Genomic DNA, 26,349 nt, shown 5'->3' with positions numbered 1-26,349 from the left:
CCCAGAACTTCAAGAGAATAAATTTATCTTGTTTTAAGTCACGCAGTTTGTAAAAATTTGTTATAGCTTCCGTAGGAAAGTAATGCGTAAACTTTGTGGTCCATAGTAAGTGTTTAATAAATATAAATTTTCTCCTTTTATTTTAACCTGTTATCACTGTCACATGCATTTTTAGAAGGTATACAACAATTAAAGCTTCACAGTTAGGGAATGTGAAGTTATTCACTCACGGCATGTCTCCCTTTCTATGGTCTTTAATTGTTAAGGGAATACAATACAGGGTAGCTCTTGGAATCTAAATGTGTCGGCACAAAACTAGCCCAGTGTGTATCAGTGGGAGAGATAATAAATAGCACTGGGGGCTGGAAAGTTATTTTAGAGGACAGTCTCAAGCAACACAATGTTTCTAGAATCTGTGACCCCTGTTTACTCAATGCCCGCCCAATTACTGTGACAACCCAAATCTCCCCACTTTCCAATTGACACCCTGCTGTTTGAGCCTCATTAAGTCCAGCCTAACCTCAGGCCCTTCAGGCTCATTCTGTATCTCCTTGGAAGAAAGACTCTCAGCCTCACACTCTGCTCCCATGAACTTTGTCTAAAATGGGCCACTTGATTGCCTCCTACTTTGTACGTCCTGGAGTAGACTACCCCACCCCATCCTGGCCTCTGGGAACCCACCCTTCGGTACTGGCTACTTAACACCCCAGCAAAGAGGAAGTAGGACTTGGAGAAGAATGTGTTAACAAAAGAGCTCAACATGATAATAAAATATAATTGATATATTTGTATATTTAAAGCTACAAAGATGGTGTATTTTATGCCATCTAAAAATGTAAGATATATTGTAAATTTTCAAAGAATAGATATAAGGTATTCAAATATTATATATTCAATTACTATTTTTAAAGTTATGCATTTCCAAACTAAAAAAAAGTGTCAAAAGTCTTTAAATATTTATAATCTTTGACCCAGTGGTGCAATTTCTAGGACCCTATCACAAGGAAAAAAGAATTTTATATGTGACCAAAGAACTATACATAAAGTTATGTTCTAGAATATTGTTTATCATAATATAAATTTAAAGCAACCTAAATGAGGAATGGTCATGTGAATTATAGCACATCTAGATGATGGACTTATATGCAACAATTAAAACGATGTCTACAAAATATTTTTAATTATGTGGAAAATACGTTTGAGAGAAAAAAGTGGTTTATAAATTTTATTGTATTTAAATATTGTTTGTTGCATCCAAATAAGAAAAGAAGAAAAATTATCTGTTTGCAGATGACATAATCTTATATGTAGAAGACCCTAAAGATTCTATTAAAAAAAAAAAAAAACCTGTTAGAACTAATGAACAAATTCAGCAAAGTTTCAGGATACAAAATCAACATGCAAAAATCAATTGTGTTTTTATATACTAACAACAATCTGAAAAGGAAATGAAAACAATTCCATTTACAGCAGCGTAAGAAAGAATAACAAACTTAGGAATAATTCTAACCAAGGAGATACACTTTTACCTGAAAACTACACAACATTGCTGAAAGGAATTAAAGAAGACCCAAATAAATAAAAAGACATCCCAGGTTCATGAATTGGAAGACTTAACATTGTTTTTTAAAAAAATTATTTTTTATTTCATTAGGTTTTTGGGGAACAGGTGGTGTTTGGTTACATGAATAAATTATTTAGTAATGATTTCTGAGATTTTGGTGCACCCATCACTCAAGCAGTGTACACTGTACCTAATGTGTAGGGAAGACTTAATATTGTTAAGATGCTTATACTACCAAAAGCCATCTACAGATTCAATGCAATCTCTATCAAAATCCCAATGGCTTTTTTGCAGAAATAGAAAACGCCATCCTAAAATTCCTATAAAATCTCATGAGATATTGAATAACCAAAACAATCTTAAAAAATAACAAAGGTGGGGCTGGGCATGGTGGCTCACGCCTGTAATCCCAGAACTTTGAGAGGCTGAGGTGGGTGGATCACGAGGTTAGGAGATGGACACAATCCTGGCTAACATGGTGAAACTCTGTGTCTACTAAAAATACAAAAAATTAGCCAGGCGTGGAGGTACATACTTGTAGTCCCAGCTACTTGGGAGACTGAGGCAGGAGAATCACTTGAACCTGGGAGGCTGAGGTTGCAGTAAGCCGAGATTGTGCCACTGCACTCCAGCCTGGGTGACAGAGTGAGACTCCATCTCAAAACAAACAAACAAACAAAAAACAACAAAGGTGGTGGTCTTACACTTTCTGTTTTCAAAACATACAAAAAGCTATAGTAATCAAAACAGTGTGATACTGGCATAAAAACAGGCATGTTGATTGATATAATAGAAGAGAGAGGCCCGAAATAAACCCTCAAATATATGGTAAAACAGTCTTTGACAAGGGTTCCAAGACCACTCAATGGGAAGAGGTCGATCTCTTCAACAAATGGCTCAAGGGAAACTATATATCCACATGCAAAAGAATGAAATTATGCATTTATCTTATGCTATATATGAAAATTAAGTTAAAATGTATTAAAGACCAAGGCATAATAACCAAAACTATAAAACCCCTAGAAGAAAACATAGGGGAAAGTTTTCATGACATTGGACTTGGCAATGATTTCTTATATGTGACACCAAAAGCATAGGCAACAAAACCACAAATAGACAAATGGGACTACATAAAACTTTAAAACCTTTGTGCATTAAAGGACACAATTAACAGAATTAATAAGTGAATGGGAGAAAATATTTGCAGATCAGATAGCTGATAAGTGCTTAACATCCAGAATATATGAAGAGCTCCTACAATTCAACAACAAAAAACAACCTGATCAAAAATGGGCAAAGAACTTGAATAGGCATTTCTCTAAAGGTGATATACAAGTAACCAACAAGAATATGAAATGATGCTCAACACCACTAATCATTAGAACAATGCAAAACAAAATCACAATGGAATATCACCTCACATCCATTATGATGGCTACTATAAACAAACAAACAGAAAATAACAAGTGTGGACAAGAATGTTGAGAAATTGTAATCCTGTGCACTGTTGGTGGGAATGGTGAAACTACTATGAAAAAAGTATAATGGTTTCCTCAAAAAATTAAAAATAGAACTATAATATGATTCAGAAATCCTGCTTCTGTCTGTATGTCTAAAATAATTGAAAGGGGACTCTCAAAGAGATTTGCACATCCATGTCATAGCAGCATTATTCACAATAGCCAAGAAGTGGAAGCAACCCAAATGTCCATGGTTGGGTGAGTGGATAAACAAAATGCTGTGCAATAGTCCCTTCTTATTCCTGATTTCACTCTTTGTGGTTTCAGTAACCAGTATTCAACTGTGGTCCAAAAAATCACATACAATAAGATACTGAGAGAGAGACAGAGAGAAAGATACCACATTCACACACTTTTATTACAGTTTATTTTTATAAGTGTTCCATCTTATTATTAGTTATTGTTGTTAATCTGTTATGGTGCCTTAATTTATAAATTAAACTTTATCATAGGTATTTACGTATAGGAAAAAACATAGTAGACCCGTAGTTTCAGGGATATGCTGGGGGTCTTGAGGCATAACTCCTGTGGATAAGGGGACTATTGTGGAATATAACAATGGGTTATTCATCTTCAAAAAGAAAGGAAATATCGATCAGGTATGGTGGCTCATACCTGTAATCCCAGCCCTTCGGAGACTGAGGTGGGCAGATTGCTTGAGGTCAGGAGTTCCAAACCAGCCTGGCCAACATGGCAATACCCCGTCTCTCCTGAAAACACAAAAATTAGCTGGGCTTGGGGATGTGCACCTGTAATTCCAACTACTCGGGAGGCAGAGGCATGAGAATTTCTTGAACCTGGGAGGTGGAGCTTGCAGTGGGCTGAGATTGCACCACTGCACTCCAGCCTGGGTAATAGAGTGAGACTCTGTCTCAAAAAAAGGGAAATCTTGTCATGTGCTACAATGTGAATAAACTGAGAACATTATGCTAAGTGAAATAAGCCAGTTACAAAGGCAAATACTGTATAATTTCAATTATGTGAGGTATCCAAAGTAGTCAAATTCACAGAAACAGAAAGTAGAATGGTTGTTATCAGGAGTACGAGAGGAGGAAAAAATGCAGAGTTGTTCAATGAGTTTCAATACTTCGAGATGGAAAAGTTCTGGAGATCTGTCATACAGCTATGAGAGTACACTCAACACAACTGAACTGTATACTTAAAAATGATTATGATGAAAATAATTATTTTAGAAAGCCTTTAGAATGTTTCATGGAACTACATACAACAAAATTATATTAAATATGGAAATAAAGGACCATGGAAAATAGGATGAAAGAAGTCTGAATAGAAAAACATAAAGTTAAGCTGGGAGTATTTTGTTCACAACATGAATGCTGTAAGGCTTTGTGCTGTTGACTGTAGGCTTTTTGGCAGCCATTGCCAACTGGAGGCTCGTCATGATATTGTAATCTACAAAAATGAATTTATAGTATGAACTTAATTAGGTCATAAATAAACATAAATATATATATATATGAAACCTTAGAAAGAAACATGCCAAAATGTTGACAAAGGTTATTACTAGGCAGTGGTGGTAATATTTTCTTCTTTATACTTGAATACATTCTCTAAAATTTTCCCAATTGCTTGTTGTGAATGAGAAAAGAAAGTAGTTTCTTGAGATGGAATCTACATTTGTTGAAGATACGGTGAACATTGTTCAAATGACAACAAAGTATTTAGAATATTACATGAATTTAGTTGATAAAGCAGTGGCAGGGTTTGAGGGGATTGACTCTAATTTTGAAAGAAGTTATACTGTGGATAAAATAGCAAACAGAATCACACACTACAGAAAAACTTTTCATGACAGGAAGAATCAATCAATGTGGTAAATCATTGTCTTATTTTAATAAATTCCCACAGCCACCCTAACCTTCAGCAAGCACCACCCTGATCAGTCAGCAGCCATCAACATTGAAGCCAGACCCTTCATCAGCAAAGACCAAGACTAGCTGAAGGCTCAGATGATTGTTAGCATTTTGTAAGTAATAAAGTATTTTTCAATTAAAGCATGTAAATTGTTGTTTTTAGACAAAATGTTATTGCACATTTAATAGATTACAGTATAGTATAAACATAACTTTTATATGTACTGGGAAACAAAGTTTGTGTGACTGGCTTTATTGCAATATTCACTTTATTGTGGTAGTCTGGAATTAAACCTGCAATATCTCTGAGGTATGCCTGTACCATAAAATTTACCTGTTTAAGTGTACAATTCCATTGTTTTTATATATTTACAGATATATATATATATATATCATCACAGTCTAATTTTCATTATCCAAAAGAGAAACCTCATAGCTATTAAGAGTCATTCCCCATATTCCCCATTCTCCTGCATCTCAGCCTTAGATAATCACTAATCTACTTTCTGTCTCTACAGATTTGCATTGGATGGACTTTTCATATAAATAGAATCATAATATATAGTCTTTTGTAACTGGTTTCTTTCACTAAGTGTAATTTTTTGAGGTTCATTCATGTTATAATATCTATCAAGTCTTCATTCCTTATCATGGAATGATACTTCATTGTGTGGATGCTATGGTTTAATGTTCCCACCAAAACTCATGTTGAAACTTCATTCCCATAGTAAAAGTATTAAGAACTTGGAACTTTAAAGAAGGGATTAGGTCATGAGGGTTCCACCCTCATGAGGGGATTAACGCTACTATGGAGGGAGTGGGTTAGTTATCTCAGCAGTGGATTACTGATGAAAAGGATGAGTTTGGCTTTCCTCTGTCTGTCTTACATGTTTGCTTTTGCCTTCTGCTATAGGATTGCCCTCACCAGTTGCTGGACCGTAGTCTTGGATTTCTCAGCTTGCAGAACCATGAGCCAGATAAACTTCTCTTCTTTATAAATTACCCAGTCTGTGGTACTCTGTTATAGCAGTGAAAAATAGACTAAGACAATGGATTTACCACATCTCATATTTCCATTCATCAGGAGGCAGACATTTGGGCTCTTTCCACTTTTTGGCTAGATTTTTTAACTGTTAATAGTTTTTTTCCACGTGAAGCCTATTTCCTAAAGGGTCTTCTTTTTGAAAGTCTTATAGCATGATTAATTTATCCCATTTATATTAATCTAAGACATTAAATGACTATTATTTAAAGTTCCCAGATAGCATGAGATAATCAATTATCAATCATTATCCTTTTAGACAATCAATTATTGTACTAAACTGATGTCATCTCAGTCAAAAAGCAGAGACTTGGCATTTTAGTGAGCTCATACAGCTTCAAGTTAAATGTCCCATTTCTGCAAGGTTTTCTGATATAATGAATATAACACACAGTTTCCCATCATTACCTCTGAGGCCACTGAAGGGCCTGGAGATAGGACCTGAGGTTGCAAGTCCCTGTTTCAAATTACAGAAGAGTGTAACAGGCACTTAGCTTTATTGTTTTCAATTACATAAAGTAACAAGGACTAATTTCCAAAGCATTGGCATAAAATGTCCCCAGGGGATTTGGTTTAATGAACAGCTAAAAGTGATCTACAATGAACATATTTGCTATTGTTCATAAATGGTGCTTTTAAAGAGCTTTAGTTTTTTTTCTTAGGGAGGGAAATCTGGTTTAGCCTGTTCGTATGTTGTAATAAAGGAGAACCTTGCATCGCATTCTGTCCCAGTAATTCCCACTGGTCCACCGAAGAGCAAGCATAAATCCTCTTTCTTCCTGATGTCTTTTTACCCAGCTTGCACCCATCTCACGTAGAAGAGAGCTGATCCTGATGGCCTGGTTTCAGCATTAGGAAGGGATTACTTTTTCCAGGGTGGAACTGTCTAAGGCATTTACACATCCAGCAATTACAGGTAGGGTCCCTTTTCTCTGACTCCATCTTAGTTCTTTTTTTTCCATCTCCAACAGCGTCCAGGTTCATTGCTCTGACCTGCGAAACAGAAGCAAAGCAAAGGAAATGGCAACACTTAGATTAATTTTGAAAAAAAGAGATGATGCTGATGAGGAAAAGGTAGGAAAAATGCCATGAGATGAAGGCTATCCAGAGAGTAACACTCTTTCATATGCTCTTTTACAAATCTAACTTGGTCTGCCCCTGCCCGCGGGCTAGGTCTGCTGGACCCAGGTTTGCATTTGCTAAGAAGATCTGTAGCAGAAGGTCCAGGTCAGCTAACTCGTCTAACAAACAGTCCCAGACCTCAGTGGCTTAATTTGATACAAATATATTGCTTCCTCACATCACAGTCAATGTGGTTGGCAGTCATGCAGGAAGAGTTCAGGTTTCTTCTATCTTTTGACACCACCACTGTCAGCACATATCCTAGTTGTCGCAGAATGAGTGGCCAGGCATGCAAGTCACGTATATCACTGCCACCCATCTTCCATTAGTCATAACTCACATAGCCTGAGCCTAATTGCAAAGGGGCCCAGGAGGAAAGTAAATGGGCTTGGTAAACACTGGGCAGTGTCTCTGCCACACCAGGTCTGGGCTAGGGGATGAGAAATATTTCTATTCCTCTCTGAAGGCCTGATTCTGGTGTCTCTGGAAGGGATTCATTGTCACACTTAACAGTAAATTCTGAGATTTGCCTTTCAATTTAGTGAATAGTAGGGGTTCACTTGAAGTTGAATTGCTGAATATTCCTGATTCTCCATCAAAACATCATCTCAAATAGCATCTAATGGTACCTGAATCAACAGTTGAAATTCTGAAAAAGTGAAATTCAAAAGCTTTGCTGGATCCTCTCTAAGTAGATTTTATTTAGTGTTGTAAAGGTCAATAAGAGTGCAGTAGTGTACTAGAGTTTTGGCTCTTTTCCTGATTTACACTGTTGACATTTTTTTTTATCACTGAAAAAGATTTCACCTTAAGCAAAAAAAAAAAAAATGCTACTGGGATTTTCATTTAACCTATGTGTGCACAGGACACACTGGACTTTCAGGAGTGAAGCCCAGTGGTTAAGAGCATGGGTTCTTTGAAGACTGTCTTAGTGTGACCTTGAGCAATTTCCTTTTTTGTTTGTTTGTTTGTTTGCGACAGTGTCTTGCTGTGTTGTCTGGCTGGAGTGCTGTGGTGCGATCTCAGCTCACTGCAACCTCCTCCTCCTGGGTTCAAAGGATTCTCATGCTTCAGTTCTGGAGTAGCTGGGATTTACAGGTATGCACCACCATGCCTGGCCATGTTTTGTATTTTTTGTGGAGATGGTGTTTAACCATGTTGCCGAGGCTGGTCTCGAACTCCTGACCTCAAGTGATCCTCCCACCTTGGCCTCCCGAAGTGCTGGGATTACAGGTGTGAGCCACCACACCTGACTGAGCCATTTACTTAATCCTCTGTGCCTCAGTTACCCTATCTATCAAACTGAAGGGTGAGGCACAAGGATGATAATAATAGTACTTACCTGGAATAAAGTGGATTGCCTTGCTTATCCTATATTCCACCTCCCTCCAGGGGTCTTTCCCCTCCTGCGGAGGTTGAAAAGCTAATATGTGCATTTCTCAAACCCCTTGGCATGTGGGGATTTGGATGTTAGGTCAGTCTTGTCATTTAGATTGGCTTGTTTGAAATTTGGAAGGCAGATGTGAGGAAGCCATTCTCTCACCTCACTTGGCCATTTTTCTGCTGGAAAGCTAGATCTTGGAGATGTGAGGCTACATCTGCAGCAGGGGTCCAGCGTCCTTTTCCCAGCTTCTTTGGTGCCAAAGGCAGGGGTAGTGGTGGGATCTGCAGCAGCTTCTCAAATCTAGATTCCTGCTCTGGGATGCATTCTTGGATTTACTAGCTCTCAGTGACCTTGAAAGTAGCAGTAGCTTTCCTAGCGGGAGAGTTCTGTATTTCTCTGATAATTACTTTTGGAGGCCCAGCCTAGAACCTATTCCTTCAGCCTTTCCAACAACTTTGTAAACATCTAATTCCTTGTATTGAATCCCAGCTTGCATAAAGTGGTTTCATTTTTTCTGTAATGAATCCTGACAAAATCAGTATCTCATAGTGTTATTGCGAGAATGAAATAATGTATGTAAAACACTAAAACCTGGCATGTAGTATTAAACACATGAGTTTTACTATTATGTACACATATGACCAAGAATGTGAAAGGAGCTGTTACAGGATTGTCCAAAGAGTTCTATTTTAAAAGTTGAATCTAGCTCTAGCAATATGGCTACCCAGCAGCAAATAAAGTGGACATTTAGTTATACAAGGTTAATTTGCCCACATTCCCTTTCACATGCGAATTAAGAAAAAGCTGTTCAGCCCTCTGCTGACCCCATTACTTTGACAATTGCCATTTCACCTGGTCCTAAAAGGGCGCAACCTCAAATTACTCTTTAGCTCTTGGACTTTATGAGAACATTGTGGATAAAGATGAAAATGCACCAAGAACAGAAATATCTTATTAAAACCCTCTTTTTAAAAATCAATTTATTTAATTACAGGAGCCAGCTAAAGATGAATAACTGTCTATTCTAAAAAAAAGTGCTAATATAAAAGAAGAAAATTTTAAACAAAATTGTATTTGGTCACTTTGAAACTTCCTTTATCAAGATTTTAAAAGCCTAATTTAACATTCATTATTTCATCCTGAAATCCACTCAGTCTGCCTTTCTTATAAATTACCTTTTCAATGCATGCTTTGTTATCAAAGCCACAGAATCGTTTCCTTTTGTGGTTCCTTCTATTGAGCTGATATTTTGAATCCAAAGTGACCATTACTTGCCAGGCATGAGGAATTTTCAACAACTCAGTATCATTAATGAAATTTGGGTGGCTGTTTTTGGGGATGGCAGATGTTTGTTATGAATGATGATGATGACATTTTTGACAAAAGAGAGACTATGTAACTAGCTTTTTCTGGAAATAATTCAGTTTCATATTTACATCCTTGTATGACTTAATAAGCATCTTCTATCATCAAAGAAGGATTGCTGGATACCACAAAGAAGAAAGGTGTGAATACACTTTAGAACCAGGTAGACTCTAAAGAGATTCTAGCTACAAATTTAATAGCAATTTTTGGCAAAAATTATTCCCAAATCTCATTTGTAAAATAAGGATAATCATAGTTTCTCCCTGGATTTTTTTATGATAACATAAAAAACATGTATATAAAACATGTTTATAAAATACATGTATATAAAATACTTAAAAGAGTGCTTGGCCCATAGGAAATCTATGGAACTACTCCTGATTACAAACAAGTTGCTTTAGTTTTCTCACTAAAACTTCTTTGCAGAATATTAAGATAAGTTTGTTTCAAGACCTAGTAAATGCTTCTAAGTATTATTCTGACTGTTATTACTATTCTTTATAATTAGTCAACTCTCTTTGAACCAGAATATTTCACTAACAGAGTACTCCTAAAATATGACAGATGACAATGGGTTACTGTATTTTTCATAAATCACTCAATAGTTCTAAAAAATAATAGGTTAAAAATAATAAAACAAAGCTGGAATAAAAATGGCTACAGACCTAAATGCCATAGAATCAGTTCATGAATTTCTATTGTTGCATGAAAAAAAGGAATTTTTTTTCCAGTTGAGCACCTGTTTATTTCAATCACCAGAGCACGGGAGACTATATCTGAAAATTCTGCTTCTGAGCTCAGCATTTAAACTTACTCCAAAGATGGTTTTTATGCTATTTCTAGACAGGAAATACAAACTGTTCATAGAAGTATTAAATATTCTTATAGTCGTTATTGGGAATGTTTTATGTTTACAAATGTGACTTCAATTATAACCATGTAGGGCTTTAAAAAGCCAAAGGCAGAGGGCCATTGGTGGTAATTATGCCACTGACATTTTCTACAATGATCATTTGTTGATCCCCATGACTGTATTTTCCTCTGCATGTGCAAAGATGCAGAGAGTTGTTAAGAGTTCCGAGTATTCTGTTAGTTTTGAGTTACCAAAGCCAAGACCCCTGCCCTGGTCCAAGGAACTGACTGGGTCTTGGAAGTTGAGGAGGGAGTTTCCTTCTAAGTGCCCAATGCCTCTTGTCCTTCTAAGGCATGATCCACACAAACCCAGGGAATAAGGACCCTGATCCCCCATAGCCATCACTGGCCATCTGACTTGCCTTTCGCTTTACCTTGGCCTATTGTTCTGTAACCAGACTCCTCAGTGCTCTGTCAGATAAATGGCAATCAAATGTGATTGTCAAAGTTCTACCTCCTGGTGTCAGTACTGAGGTTTATGACAGTGGTATATCTGACTGCTACTCTGAAAATGACCTGGAATTACCACATTTGGGGCTCTATCCTTCAAAATCAGAGTATTTGACACCAGATATTACAACATAAAAATTAGGTGTAGATAATGAGTAAAATCCTCCTTTTGTAAAAAAAAATTGTGGTTTTTCCTTCTTTGACATCCCCTAATTTGTAAAAATTTTTAGAGACAGGGTCTTGTTCTGTCACCTAGTCTGGAGTGCAGTGGCATGTAGCATCATAGCTCACCGCAGCCTCAACTCCTGGACTCAAGTGATCCTCCCACCTTAGCCTCCCAAGTAGCTAGGACTACAGACATGTGTCACCATGCCCAGCTAATTATTTTATTTTTTGTAGAGATAGGGTCTCACTATGTTGCCCAGCCTGATCTGGAACACCTGGACTCAAGTGATCTTCCTGCCTTGGTCTCCTAAAATGCTAGGATCACAGCCTGAGCCACTGTGCCTGAGCCATCCCCCAATTTTAAAAATACTTTATGGGGGTATAATTTACATACCATAAAATATGCTCATTTTAAATATATATTTCAATTACTTTTTGCAAATTTACCCAGATTTGCAACTATCACCAAAATTCAGTTTTAGAACATTTTGGATTGTTCATTGCTAGTATATTGGAATACAATTGATTTTTGTATATTGACCTTGTGTACTGCAATTTTGCCAAACTTTTCAAAAGTAGTTCTAACAGTTTTTTTTTTTCTATGTGTGTGTTCCTCAGGATTTTCTAAATACAAATTCCTGTTGTCTGTGAATAAAGACAGTGTGCTTCTCCCCTAATTTTTAACAGATTTCAAATCCAGTCAGTTTCTGAGAAGGAGATACTGGGAGGAGATGCTGGTCTTGGCCACACAGCCCCTGCAGGGTGTCTGTCTGGCAAATCTGGCAAGAACCAGGAACCTATTTCTTGTTTTCAGGAGCAGGACCCCTCTTTGGAGTTATTTATTTTCTTATAACTGTAGTTATAATTACATATATGTTTTTATATATTTATAACTGATATTTAGCACAGTTAATGAGAGTGTTTTCCTTCTTAGGTTAAAAAAGAAAAGAAATGCAAGACTGGTAATTCAAATGCTTTTGGGTGGCATTTATGGACACAACTATACACATGTACTGGAATTTCTACTAGGTGTTCATTGCCATTGCTTCTTACTCAGCTGAGCAATGAAAGAATTACTCAGCCCTCACAAAAAAAATTGTCTCCTTTATTTTCCTTTTTTCTGCACAATTTGTCAATAGCGCTTGATTTTGACATCTTCATAAACTCCCTTCGACTTCATATCCATGACCCATTTATTGCTAAATTCTACTCCTTCTCTCTTATCATATTGACAAAAAAGGCTTAACTTCTTAAATTATTCTTCTCCCTTTCTCTCCTTGGCCACCTGAAAGGCCGAAGATATTTTCTCCACTGTTAAAGCTACTTAATATTCTTCCAGATAAAATATCAATCTACACATTTACCATTCCTCATCTTGATTAATGTAAACTTCTCCTGTCGGCCTTACTTATAAATCACTTTCATTTGCCAAAAATTATTTTCCATCTTTGTTCTTGTAAGAGCATATCTTTACCAGACTCTTCTTTTGTTAACTGCATTCCCCCTTAGGATTTCCATGATGTTATGAATCTTGTTTGTCTTCTATGTGTTCTGCTTCCCATCATCTTGGCTAATGTTTTAACTTTGAGGACTTTAGTCTCTGCGCATCTATCTTTTTGAAATGAAACTCCTCTACCCACTTCAGAGAGTAGCACTCTTGCATCCACACGTTTACCAACCTGGGGGTTTGGAAGTCGGGAAATGTGTTCTGTTTTAGTCATCTCTGTGCCCCCAGCACAGGCCTCTGCTTAAAGTTGCCTCTTCACGTTCCCTGACGACTGAGCATCTTCTAGGCACCTGATGCCCTGCTGCACTCTGGGGACAGAAAAAGGAATTAGAAGCTGTCCAGGGCTTTGATGGGCTCACACTCTAACTTTGAGTATTGTGAAAAGAGAAACTTATTATTCATTGTGATGAAGGCTATAATGGAGGCACAGACAAACGGCTGTGAAAACATAAAGAAAAGACCTGCCCAGGGGTGAAAGTTTCATGAAGAAGGTGCCACTGGAACAGGACTTTGAGGGAGTTTTTACCAGAATCGAGACTCTAAGCGAAATGGTTCCATAGCTGTTGAAGTAAAATTGAAAAAAAAAAAACAAACAAACCAGTATATTAGGAGCAAATATTCTGGGCTCCAGTTCCATCTTTGCTATTTTCTAGTCATGTGGTCTTGGCCACAACATTTATCTGTGTTCTGATTTCCTTATATTTTAAATGGGAACGATATGACAACATACCTGTCAACAATTCTGTGAGAATCACATGAAATTATACATGTGCAAATCTAAAACATTATATGAAAATAGCTTAATTTCAATATATGCTATACATATGGTATGAAAGTCTGTATTCCCTATTGGGAGGCCAATCGATAGTATTTGTGGTTAAAAGTAATTTTTATAATATATATTAACATATATAATATATAATTATTAAAAATTATGATTAAAAAATCAACTGAGAAGAGAAAAGCATGTTATTTAGAATTTTGGAAGCAAGACACTAGGGGAATACCTGAAAGTGTTTGCTTTTGGGGAGTGAGCTTTGGAGGGCAAGTGTGTAGTAGGCAGGTACTTATGTATCACTTGACTGTTAAAACATTTGGCTTTAAAAAAGGTAAAAGTAAATAAAAAAGAGTGGAGATCCATCGAGAAGGGAGTTTATTTGTGACCTGGAATCCCCTGTTCCATCATACCCCCAAAGAAGAGCACAGACCCTGCCCCTTGAAGCCTGACCTTGTACCCAGACGCTCACTCTGACTTCAGGATGGGAGATTAGTGAAGTTCTAAAGCAATAGCTCCTAATGCGGGATGCACTGTGCCCTCGGGGAAAGTTTTCGTCTTCTGGCGAGTCATTATTAATTGTCACAGTGACAAGGGATGGTGAGGCAGGTGAGGGAGGGTCTGGAGTGGGTCACTGGCGTCTCCTGGGCAGGAACTAGGGATGCTAGACATCTCGCAATGTGTGAACAGGTCCACACAGTGTAGGATTGTCCTGACTCTCTCATGGCTGTCATATATCCCACTGTACATTCATGTAGTTAAAAACAAGTCACCTTGTTTAAAAGTATCCAAGCCTAGAATCTAACTGTGTTTTAATATATTCACATTGAATTTTCTGAAATTTTCTTGCAGTTTTAAACATGTTTAGTTCAGACCTTTAATACGTATTGTGTGCACCATTTCAGAAAATCATATCACCAATAGTAACACCATTTCTAGACTTTGAGACTCCAGTGCAACTGTAACTGTTGCATCACAGTGATTCCAAGCATATGTAGAAACATATTTTTTCTTTATTTCAAAGTTTCAAGTATAAAGAAGCATGTTGATAATCCACTGAATAGGTTTTATTTTTCCTAGGTTGTGCATCTATCTCTTCCATTATGTCTTCTTGTGAAGTCATGCCTAAACATCTACATATTAAAATACACAGTTTATTATAAATTACTTACAAATTCATATTCATTTTACAGCTAGAGCAGTATGTGTTGATTTTGAAATTATGCCTGTAGATAGGTTATATTATCTATGAACTTTGTTTCAAGATAGTAAAAGAGTTTTGAACAAATATTTATTACATAAAGCAGTAAGTCTGATAGGGCTTGAGTATAGTTATTTTAGGAAGGCCTGGAAGTTCTTTTTTGTATTTGACCTGGATCCCTACTGTCACTGTTTAGGGCCATTTTCGATTTTTGGTCACATTCCCCCTCCCTTTAGAGATGAAAAAGAGCTACTCAGAACCACCTTAAATTTTTCTTTCTCTTTTTAAGTCCAAAGGTGTCAATGATGTAATATTGCCCACTAGGTTTGGCATAGCAAAGCCTTTTCTGGTTGTAAATATAATTTTGCATAGTTCACAGTTCAAAATCCACGTTTTTGTGTGTGTGTGCGTGTGTGTGTGGAATCAGCTGCAGGATGGCAGGAGCTTTTCTGCAGTCTTTCACTGCAGCCTCTTTGGAGCTTCCCCAACTGGTTATGTAGAACTGGTCCTGCTTCCTGATCTTGGGGGCCCCATGTGCCTCTACCCCAGAGCTAGGGCGCACTCTGCATTCTACCCTTCACACTGCTAATTCACCAAGCTAATTAGGCTGGTTAAGGGTCTGTAAAGGCAGAAATCTGTTGGAGTTTAGTCTCATTCATTTCTTTCAGAGGAACTTGCAAGGAAGCTCCTGTCAGCTTTTGGAACGGGAACAGAATCTCAAAGGCTTGGCATGAGAAATAGCTGAAGGTGCCAACCTTCCAGGCCAAATATTCTAGTCACAAAGAGTCCCAATTCAACTTTTTCCCTTGAGGCAAACTTCAAAGTATGCAGGAATCAAAAACTCATATAATGAAAATAAACCAAGGGATAACACACTTAGCTAAGACTTGCTGGAAACACATTTCTCCCACTGTACCTCAATTCTCTCTGCCTCCAGAAAGACCTCATGGTACTTAATTACTTGCAAGGAGGACAGAGCAGGTTTTCTGATGTTCACTTTATTCCAGTTGCGCCAGTTTTATTAAGTAAAGTTATGTAGCTTACCACTAGCCAGGCACTGTTCTAAGCACTTTAAAAATGTTAATTTATGTAATCCTCATAACAACCCTAGGAGATAGGCACTTTTATTGTTCTTATTTTACAGATGAAGAAACATGTACACATTGTCTATTTTCCTTTGCTGGTATATGTTTTTCTTCTTTCCTTTTTTTTTTTCCTTACATAAGGTTTTAGGACAATGCATAATTTTCTTGTGGAACTTTTTTTAATGATTGAAAAAAATCACAAAATGACTAGAGCAAAGCATAATCTCAAAACACGATGTTTAGAGTTGTGAGTTTTTTGTTCTAGTGAAATATAAGCTACTTAAGGAATTCCATAGAAGGGCATAAACTAAAACCTCTTAGAGATTCATTTGACCATTAGGCCTAATTTAGGAGAATAAAACAGCACCAGAGGTTTTAATCTCTTGATTTTCTCATCTTTTTATGTGCTCTTGGCATTGCCTAATTTTTTCCCCCACTAGTGAACCTCTAGGCTTCTGGGGGTGGCAAGAGAAGAATAGCATCCTTACAACCTGTGTAAGGCTATTGTTCACACACCAATGCACATATTAAAAGAGCAAATGTCCAACTATGGTCATTCACACTTTTCCTTGCACCTATATAGTACCATTTATGTGCAAGCTTTTGTGACAATTTGATTTAATGAATATCCAGCTAGTTGGTTTAAAAAACTATCATAGTTCTAGCAAAGCCTTGAGACTTGTGGTCTGTTAAAATTAGAACCCTCCTACTGGAGCATTTTGGATTTTGAAAAAGAAAAGTATATGGCAGCTTCACTTATTAGATAAATCTTCTGTAATATAATTTCCTTAGGGTATTGCAATTCTTACCACCCCTATTTTGGAATTCTGAAGCACATGCCATTTAGATTTGGATTATTTTCAACTATCAATTAGTGGGGAGAGGTGGGACTACTCTCCCCTTTACAGCATTTTTCCATGCCACTGAAATTTTACAGGAAGCTTGGTATTAACTGGAACGGTCAGAGAATGTGGATGTCTGGCTACTTGGATAAGCAAAGAGTTAATGAGAAAGCCCATTCTGTTAGAACTCTTAGCCTTCTTTGTAAAACTAATTAGCCCACCTAATGGCCTTAGAAAACAAAGTATGTAGTACTAAACATCACTGATTCTTTCTTTTAGAGAACAAGGTATTGGTATGCCTCAGGGTCCTCATTCAGGAGGACCATTATTGCTCTACAGAACTGTAGTCAGAGAACAGAGGGGACAGGACTCAACCTTCATTGCTTCCTGGACTTACCTACTCTGGAATTCTTTTCACTTGTATCTCTAAGTTATTTTTTTCCTTTCTTTCTTTTTTTAATCAACAAGATGCACAGGCTGTGGAGCAGCTTGCCAGGGTTTAAATTCTAGTTCTACCATTTACTCATTGTATGATGTTTAACAAGTTAATTCCCCATTCCTGAGTTTCCTCATCTGTAAAATAGGCAAAATAGTAGCACCTACAACAACCCATTACTACTCATGTTATGAGTATTAAATATCCACACTAAAGCACTAAGGAGAATGTCAATGTCTGTATCTGAAATTAGGCAAACTGCAAAGTCTAATGGGACAGTCTCCAAGACTGTCCTCACTTCTGACACTAACTGCAAGCCTAGGGTGGGTCTCTAAAACCATGCCTAGTTTTGATAATTCACTGAAAGAGCTAACAACTTACTGAAAGCCATTACACTGATAACTGTTACAGTTTACTACAGGATATACCTTAGAACCAGCCAAAGGAAGAGACACATAGGGCCAAATCTAGGGGGGCTCCAAACACAAAGCTTCCATTATCCACAGGATGTTCTACTCTCCTGGTCTCAATGTGCAACAATACACATGTAATATTGCCAACCTGGGATGCTCACCTTGGCTTCAGTGTCCGGAGTATTTATTGGAGCTTCATTATGTAGGCATGATTGATTGTTTGCACATGTGGTTAAACTCAGTTTCTAGTCTCTCCCCTCACTCTCCAATGTCAAGCTAACACCACATGGCTCAAGGGCCACACCATGGGTAACCTTGTTAGCATAAACTACCAGGAGTTGTCTAGCCCACCATGAATAACAAAGACGTTTCTTTCACTTGGAAAATTCCAAGAGTTTAAAGGTTACCTCCCAGAAGCCAGGGACAAGGACCAGACCTCTCTTTGGGTCAGGCCAATTTCTTTATTACGCAGGGTAAGCATTCTCCTAATGTTTATGATTATCATAGTAATTGCCCTCTTTCTCTTATAAGAAGATGAAAGAAAAACATTTTTTCCCACTTCTCTTATTATAAAAATGTACAAACATACAGAAAAAAACATTGTAAGAAACACCAATATAACCACCACACATTTTGCCATATGTATCTATCTAGATGAATATGTGTATACATATGTGTGCATATATAATAGGTATATTATGTATGGGTAATATTTTTGGTAAATCATTTGAAAATCAGTTGCAGCTGTCACAACCATTTATCCCTCAACACTTCAGCACACATTTCCTATGAATAACTACAATACCACTATTATAACTTATAAAGCTAACAGTAATTTCCTAATATGTAATATCCAGACTATATTCTAATTAAAGATAAAATATGAGTTAATTGAGGGATCCAGTTAGTTGCCAGACTCCTTTTCCCCAGACGCATGCTCATCCTGTATTTCCCCCATGGAAGAATCTAGGGTGGCTTCATGTTTCTTGCTGATCAAGTCCAAACACTGGTGGTTGACTTTCAAAGCTTTCTATGATCTTGTGGGTGTTTTGTGCATTGCCTATGTTCCCACATACATTTACATAACATTTCCTGAGTGCCTACTGTGTGCCAGGCATGGTGCTGATTGCTCTGTATTCACAATCTTGGTTCCTACTGCCTCATTCCATCAACCTTCTGCTCAGACATGGTGTCTCCTCATCTTTCTGCAAAAACTGTGTGGATTAATCGTCGAGAGGAGTTATTTTGTCCTCTCAGCCTTTAAAGTTCCTAGTTCAGTAGTCTTCAAATTGTGTCCTATGGATTCAGTTGATGAGCCCCAGGAGTGGCCTTGAGGTTGAGGTGATGGCCAAGAGGGTGGGTCATAGTGTCCCTATAGCTTCCCCTACTACCACCGAGAAAGAATTGTTATTATTCTACCACTTTAAAAAAAATAGTTTTACAAACCATTAATCTAATCCAGCCAAATCCTTTTACAGAACAGTGAATCAATTTGCTCAGATATCCAAAACTTGGGTTTGGAGAGAAGAACCTACTTCAGGGATATTTGAGTACCTATGCTTACCTTTAGCCTTTGGAAAGGTTGTCCCCTTGTCTGAACAGCCACTCAAACTCCTCTCAGATCCACTCTTACCTCCTTAAAGCATTGGCAACATCTACCCTTTCTTTACCATTAAATCTCCCAACAAGCTGCCCAAGGTGGTATCTTTTTCTGCTCTCCTAAAGCATTTTTAGTCTGAACTGCATACATTTAACATTTAATTCTGTGCTCTGGAAAATATTTTTTCTTTTTTTGTGTGTTTTAGTTTTCTCTCCCTTCAAGGTCAATGGTACTTTGAACTCGGGAGAACAACTTGGACTTTTTAGTCCGCCAAACAAATAAACATTCACCAAATAATTACTGTGTACCAGGCACTAGTTGAGGTGCTTTGAAGAAATAAGGATGAATAACTCCTTGCTTCCAGAGGCTCAAATTCTACTTGTGAAAAGAGACAAGGAAATAATGTTCTACAGTGTGAATGAAGTAAGTACAAAATACAGGTCAAGAGAGGTGCTGTGAAAATGCAAGAGGAAATGCAACTCATTGTAACAGAAAAGATCAATAAAGTTTCCATTTGTTTCTATCCATCACGGGGCACCCTGTAGACAAGTGCTGTTGATTAACAGAGGGTTTTACTCCATCTCAGTTTTGATGAATTAGTATTCAACTTTGCTGGGAAAAAAATCCAGAAGTGGATATGGCCAAAGGCCTGTTTTGCCTTATAAGAACAAAGCCAAAAATTAAATCTCTTTTTGGGGTTGTGATTACTCTTGTAACACAGGGCTCAGAACATAGTAACTGCTTAACAGTTGCTTGTTAAAAGCAGCTTGTGGTGCTTTGTATATACCAGTTTTTAAGAGTACCATTTATTATCAATTTCCTACATTGAATTCCATTAAAGAACAAAAGCACATTTTAAAATCACCTTATTCCGATTCGATCCTACCTTTGGGAGATTTCAAAAATTTCTCAGGAAAAAAAGCAATTCTTTTGGAATTCAAAGGAGACTCAGCTCCAAGAATAAAACTACATCAGATAATTATTAAGGTCAAGCCCAGGTCTATGATTCCTAACTCTGAGGCTACCTTCCTCTTATCATTTATTCCCCAAAACTATTTTACCTCAAATTCAAATTCCATTGGCAATTTGTGTGACATTCTAGGGTTTTCTAGTACAAAAATATATTAGTGGAAGAGCCACAAGAAATACTCAGGACGAATTATTTCCTGGAAATACAACTAAACATTAATTATGCCAAACCCAAATTGTCATTTTTGGCAGGCACTCTCTGGCAACCAGATGAATAATACTCTTAAGATGTTATTCATTAAGTTAACGTATTTAATTTCTTGTGGGTTTGTTTATGGCTAACATCTGTTAAAGTCATGGAGATATAGTTCCCAAAATGAAATCCATTAGAGAAACTACATTAAAGGTGTACCACGAAAGAGGTTAGGATTCCATAATGGCTCTTGTAAATGTATGTTTATTTGTGTTACTATGTAATTAATGTTGGCTTCCCCAACCACTATACTCTAAGAACTATAAGAGCAGGGAAACGAACCTTTTCACTACTGCTTCACTACTGCCTTGCAAAATGCCTGATACCTAGGTGTTCAATATATTTTTGCTAAGTTGATGAACTTGGAAGACAGACTTTGGTGCACTCCTGGATTACTCTTTGCCTAATAAAATATACTTCTTAGAGATCAGGATGAACTCACAGAAGACACACTAATCAAATTTGCAGAGGGGGGAACAGCTAGAGAAAGTGTAGGTTGAGCCGTAGGAAAATGCTGTTTTTGCAGGTCCAAATGAGAAGAGAAGATAAACCTTTCTTTTGGTTCAACCTAGTGTGACAGTTTTGAATATTCCTGCCCCTTTTTCTCAACCATCTGAATTTATGACTCATTTAAATGCATCACACTTTTAAAAGACATCGGCTGGGCGCAGTGGCTCATGCCTGTAATCCCAGCACTTTGGGAGGCCGAGGCTGGCGGATCACGAAGTCAAGAGATCAAGACCATCCTGGCCAACATGGTGAAACCCCGTCTCTACTAAAAATACAAAAAGTAGCTGGGCGTGATGGCATGCGCCTATAGTCCCAGCTACTCGGGAGGCTGAGGCAGGAGAATTACTTGAACCCAGGAGGCAGAGGTTGCAGTGAGCTGAGATCGTGCCACTGCACTCCAGCCTGGCGACAGAGTGAGACTCCACCTCAAAAAAAAGAAAAAAGAAAAAGAAAAAAAGACATTTATGTCCTATGACCATAATCTGGAAGGGTAAGAGAAACAGTTTTAGACAGGATGTGATAGACATCTTTAGATATTTGAGCAGCTGTTGGGGGAAGGATCAAATTAGCTTATATGTGCCTGATCGTAGTTTAACTGGAATCAATAATTGGAAGCTACAAGGAGACAGTTCTTAATTCAGCAATAAGGATGAACTTTCTTTCAGAGCTGTTTGGATGATACTTCTTCAAACTGGATGTATTTAATCAGTCTAAGTAACTCTTTGCTTGATCCTATTGTAAAGAGAAATCTAAGCCACATCGGGGAGAGACTAGATGACCTCAGAGGCTCTTCTCAACTTTAGAGTTTATGACTTGGCTTCAAGGAACCCAGTGAGACCCATTAATGTAGGTCCGGGTGTATTTATCTCTAAGGGGATATTCTGTATTCAGTTGTTGAATATTATATGATTTAAAAAGAAAGGTATTACAGATCATGGTATAATTTTTCTACAAAAGTGAACTTGGGTCTAGATTAAAAATAAATGTGTATACACAAGGTGAACAAGTTATTATCACAAGAATAGGACCACAACCAACAGAAATATTTTCTTAAATTTGTGGTATTAGTGTTTCAAAAGGCTTTAAATCCAAACTAAATTAGATAAAGATTAATTTTTGCATTAATTCCAAGGAATACTTGCCAGAACTATGGTTTATATGTTTGGGCTACACCAAACATATAGCTTCCAATTAGCTTCAGTTGGAGATGGTTATAGCAGTGCTAACAACCCTGAGCTTGGTCATTTCCTGTCCATAAAAGACCAAATTCAGTTCAACAAGTATTTACTGACTCTATTTAATTTGTCATGTCCTAGAGGCCCAAGGGAGAATGAGACAATGCAACCACTCCTCAAGGAACTAATGTGCTCCAAGTTTTGGCTAGAAATATTAATACTCCCTGTATCGGTCCATTCTCATGCTGCTAATAAAGACATACATGAGGCTGGGCAATTTATAGAGAAAAAGAGGTTTAATGGTTTCACAGTTTCACAAGGCTAGGAAGGCCTCACCATCGTGGTGGAAGCCAAAGGAGGAACAAAGGCACATCTTATATGGTGGCAGGCAAGAGAAGTCAGAAGTGAAGGTGGGGGGAAGGCCCCTTATAAAACCATCAGATCTCATGAGAACTAATTCACCATCATGAGAACAGGATGGGGGAAACTGCCCCCGTGATTCAATTATCTCTACCTGGTCCCTCCCACGACACTTGGGAATTATGGGAACTACAATTCAATGTAAGATTTGGGTGGGGACACAGACAAACCACATCACTCCCTGAACACTTAATTTGTGCCATTTAACACTTCTAAACACCTTATAAAGTAAGTACCATTTTTAATCCCATTTATATATAAAAATACTAAAATATAAATAACTGAGTAAACGCTGTGGTCATACAGCTGGTGAGTAACCAAGACAAGTTTGGCTTCAGTGTTCACAGGCTTAAACATAATAATATACTGCCTTCTAAGAGAAGCACAACTCCTTTGCATTGTTCAAGGGATACCCACTGCCTCTGACAAAAAACGTGGAATATACTCATCAGAAGATGGCTACATAGCCCGTTTGTATTCATCCAATGAGTTCAATTGATATTTGTGGAAAACCTGCTGTATTTTAGATACTGCACCAGGTGATTTCACAGTGACTATCTCATTAAATCTTAACAGCTTTGTCAAACAGATACTATCTTTATTTTACAGAGAAAACTGAGAGCTAGAACTTAAATGACCTGTCTAGGTTCACATAATTATTGAGAAATAGTGCTGGGATTTAAGCTCAGGCCTCCTAAGTCCTGTGCTCTCAGTAGGCTTATAAAAGTCATTTTTTAAAAGAATACAAGTCAGTAGTTGTTAGTATATTTACAAAGTTGTGCAAGCATTACCACTATTTAATTCCAGGACATCACAAAAGACACCCTCCACCCTTTAGTGGTTACTTCCCTTTCTTTCCTCCCCCATCCCCTGGCAACCAATAATCTAGTTTGTGTCTCTATGGATTTGCCTATTCTGGACATTTCATATATGGCCTTTTATGTCTGGCTTCTTTTACTTAGCATTTTGTTTCCAAGGTTTATCTGTGTGGTAACATATATCAATATTTCATTCCTATTTATGGCGATTCCATTTTATGGACATACTATATTTGTTTATCTACTCATCAGTTGATGAACATCTGGATTGGTTTCCACTTTTTCGTTATTACCAATAATGCTACTATGAACATTCATGTGCAAGTTTTTGTGTGAACATATGCTTTCAGTTCTCTTGGGTATGTACCTAGGAGTGGAATTGCTGGATCATATGATAACTGCCTTAGCTTTTGAGGGGCAGCCAAACTGTTTTCTAAAGAGGCTTCCCATTTTACAGTCCCACCAGCAGTGAATGAAGGCTCAAATCTCTCTATATCTTCTCAGTACTATTTTTCCTTTAAAATTATTATAATAGCCATCCCAGTGGGTATAAAGTGATTCTTCATTATGGTTTTCAATTGCAATTCCCTACTAATGATGTTGACTGTCCTCTCATATTTCATGTGCTTATTGGCCATTTGTATCCATTTTTGGAGTGATGTCCATTGAAATCTTCTGTTTTTTTTTCTTTGAGATTGAGTTTTGCTCCTGTCACCCAGGCTGAAGTGCAATGGCATGATCTCAGCTCACTACAACTTCCACCTCCTGAGCTCAAGCAATTCTCCTGTCTCAGCCTTCCTAGTAGCTGGGACTACAGTCATGTGCCACCACACCTGGCTAATTTTGTATTTTTAGTAGAGACAGGGTTTCACCTGTTGGCCAGGCTAATCTCGAACTCCTGACCTCAGGTGATCTGCCCTCGGCCTCCCAAAGTGCTACGATTACAGATGTGAGCCACCGTGCCCAGACTAAATTACTTATTTTTAATTTGGTTTCTTGTGCTTTTGATGTCATACCTAAGAAATCATTGCCTAATTTAAAGTCATGAAGATATACATGTAAATATCATTTTAAAACTGGGCTTTCAAAGACTTTCTCTTCCCCCATGAGGGAACAGATGCATAATCACAAAGTTCCCTTTACGGCTTTAAGTGAGCCTAAGTCTCTATTTGGTGTTGTAAAATTGGGCTTATTTTCACTAGGGGATAGGAACATTACATTTAAATAAATAATTAAACATTTTCTCCTAAATTAAAATTTATGTAAAGTGCTTATTACAGGACCTTAAACACATTCTGGCTATTATTATCCTAATCATTATAACCATCCTAAGATTTTAAATCAATATTCTGCATAAAATAATAAATAGAAAATAATAAAAGTTTTGCACTCAGGGTAAAGGGAAGAACATTCAAAAAAGAGACACGTTAGCATGTGATAGCTGAGCTGAGACAGCTTCTCTAAGCCCACTATTTTTGGTCAACCTAAGGGATAGCATTTGTACCTCTAACCAACAGTTATGTTCCCTAAAATTTGGGGATAGAAACCTTCATTTCATACCTGTTTCCAACTTCTTAATTATGTAAACATACACTTAAGATGGTTCACCTATTGTTTGACCATTGTATCTTGACTTTTGGTTCAGATTAACTTTTCACAGAACTTACAATTGGGGATTCCAGGGTCACATGCTGCACCAGAATCCATGGGGTAGCCTCCAGAGAGAATTTTAAGTGTGCAGTAAATTTTAAGTGTACAAATAGTGCAACTCAATTACAGGGAGTACCATTTGACTCAAAGTGATTGTAGATTCATAGGGCTTTTATGATTCTCCAGCAAATTAGCAGACAAGTGTCTTAGAGAAGAAGAACCTTTTTCTAATTTTCTATAAATTCACCAAAGGGGTAGCAGTGGGGCAGTGCATGGAGAGTCCCACAACTTCCATGAGTTGAAGGTAGTGTGTCTATCTTTGGCAGTATATTCATCAAATCTTCAAGTTCCGGGGGACCAAATTTAGGGATCCTGGGTTATTTCAGGTAGCTGTGGTCTCTATGATATCTGCTCGTTTTGTCAATGTGGCCACGATAATATCCATATATTGTACTTAAGTAGACACCAATAGCCTACAGAACCCCTGATCTTTGTGTGTTTGATGCTATTACTAATAGTAATAATAGTAATAATTGATGCCATTAATAATAGTAATAGCATCAATGGTTATTATGAGCAACAATGATTTAAAACACACTGACTCCCCAATAGAAAAATAGACAAAATCAGAATTCACAGAAGAAATTCAAATGACCATTAAACAGAAAAAGTTTAATTTTACTAGTAATAGAATATATTTAAAATTAAAAGTGAGGCATATTTTCATTTATTAGACTGACCAAAATGAGTGCTGGCAAAGGTGGAAAGAGATGGTATTCAGATGTCGGTGATGGAAGGGGAAATTAGTACATCTTTTTTGGAGGCAGTCAAAATGTCAAATGTATATTCCCTTTGATTCAGACATTCTGCTTCTGGGAAGTTATTTAGTTGAGCAGAAGAAATACATAGGTAGGCAAAGCTTTGTATACAAGCATGTTTACTGCAGTATCATTGACAGCACTGTAATATTAGAAATGATCTATTTCTCCAACTACAGATTGAATAAATTCAAAATAGGATACTGATTGATTCTCTTTTAAAAATTATATATGTACATATATATGTGTGTGTATACATAACCCTAACACACACACATACACACACATGAGAAAGAGAAAACAGAGAAAGTAGTGTGCAGTGATTATCTCTGGGATGTAGGAATGGGAGGAAAAAAGATTTTGACTTTTTGCATTATGTATTATTGTAGTATTTGGTCTTTTTTAAAAAAAAATCACTGGTATCACTTACATAATTTTTTAAAAAGTAAACCTAGGGAATTTATGGTTCACTTCTGGAA

General features: G+C 37.2%; 1 long non-coding RNA gene across 1 annotated transcript; it reads right to left on the bottom strand.

The window, feature by feature from the left end:
* Positions 1-1,211: 1,211 nt before the first annotated feature.
* Positions 1,212-25,630, bottom strand: LOC129480437 (uncharacterized). Its single transcript, XR_008657040.2, has 2 exons — positions 13,078-25,630; positions 1,212-6,993 (listed from the first exon to the last, which is right to left on the bottom strand). It is a non-coding gene; the product is annotated as an uncharacterized lncRNA (long non-coding RNA).
* Positions 25,631-26,349: the final 719 nt, after the last annotated feature.

The sequence above is a fragment of the Symphalangus syndactylus genome, chromosome 4 (assembly GCF_028878055.3).
Source record: "Symphalangus syndactylus isolate Jambi chromosome 4, NHGRI_mSymSyn1-v2.1_pri, whole genome shotgun sequence".
Lineage (NCBI taxonomy): Eukaryota > Metazoa > Chordata > Mammalia > Primates > Hylobatidae > Symphalangus > Symphalangus syndactylus.
The sequence above is the reverse complement of the archived record's forward strand: the minus strand, read 5'-3'. Positions and strand labels throughout refer to the sequence as shown.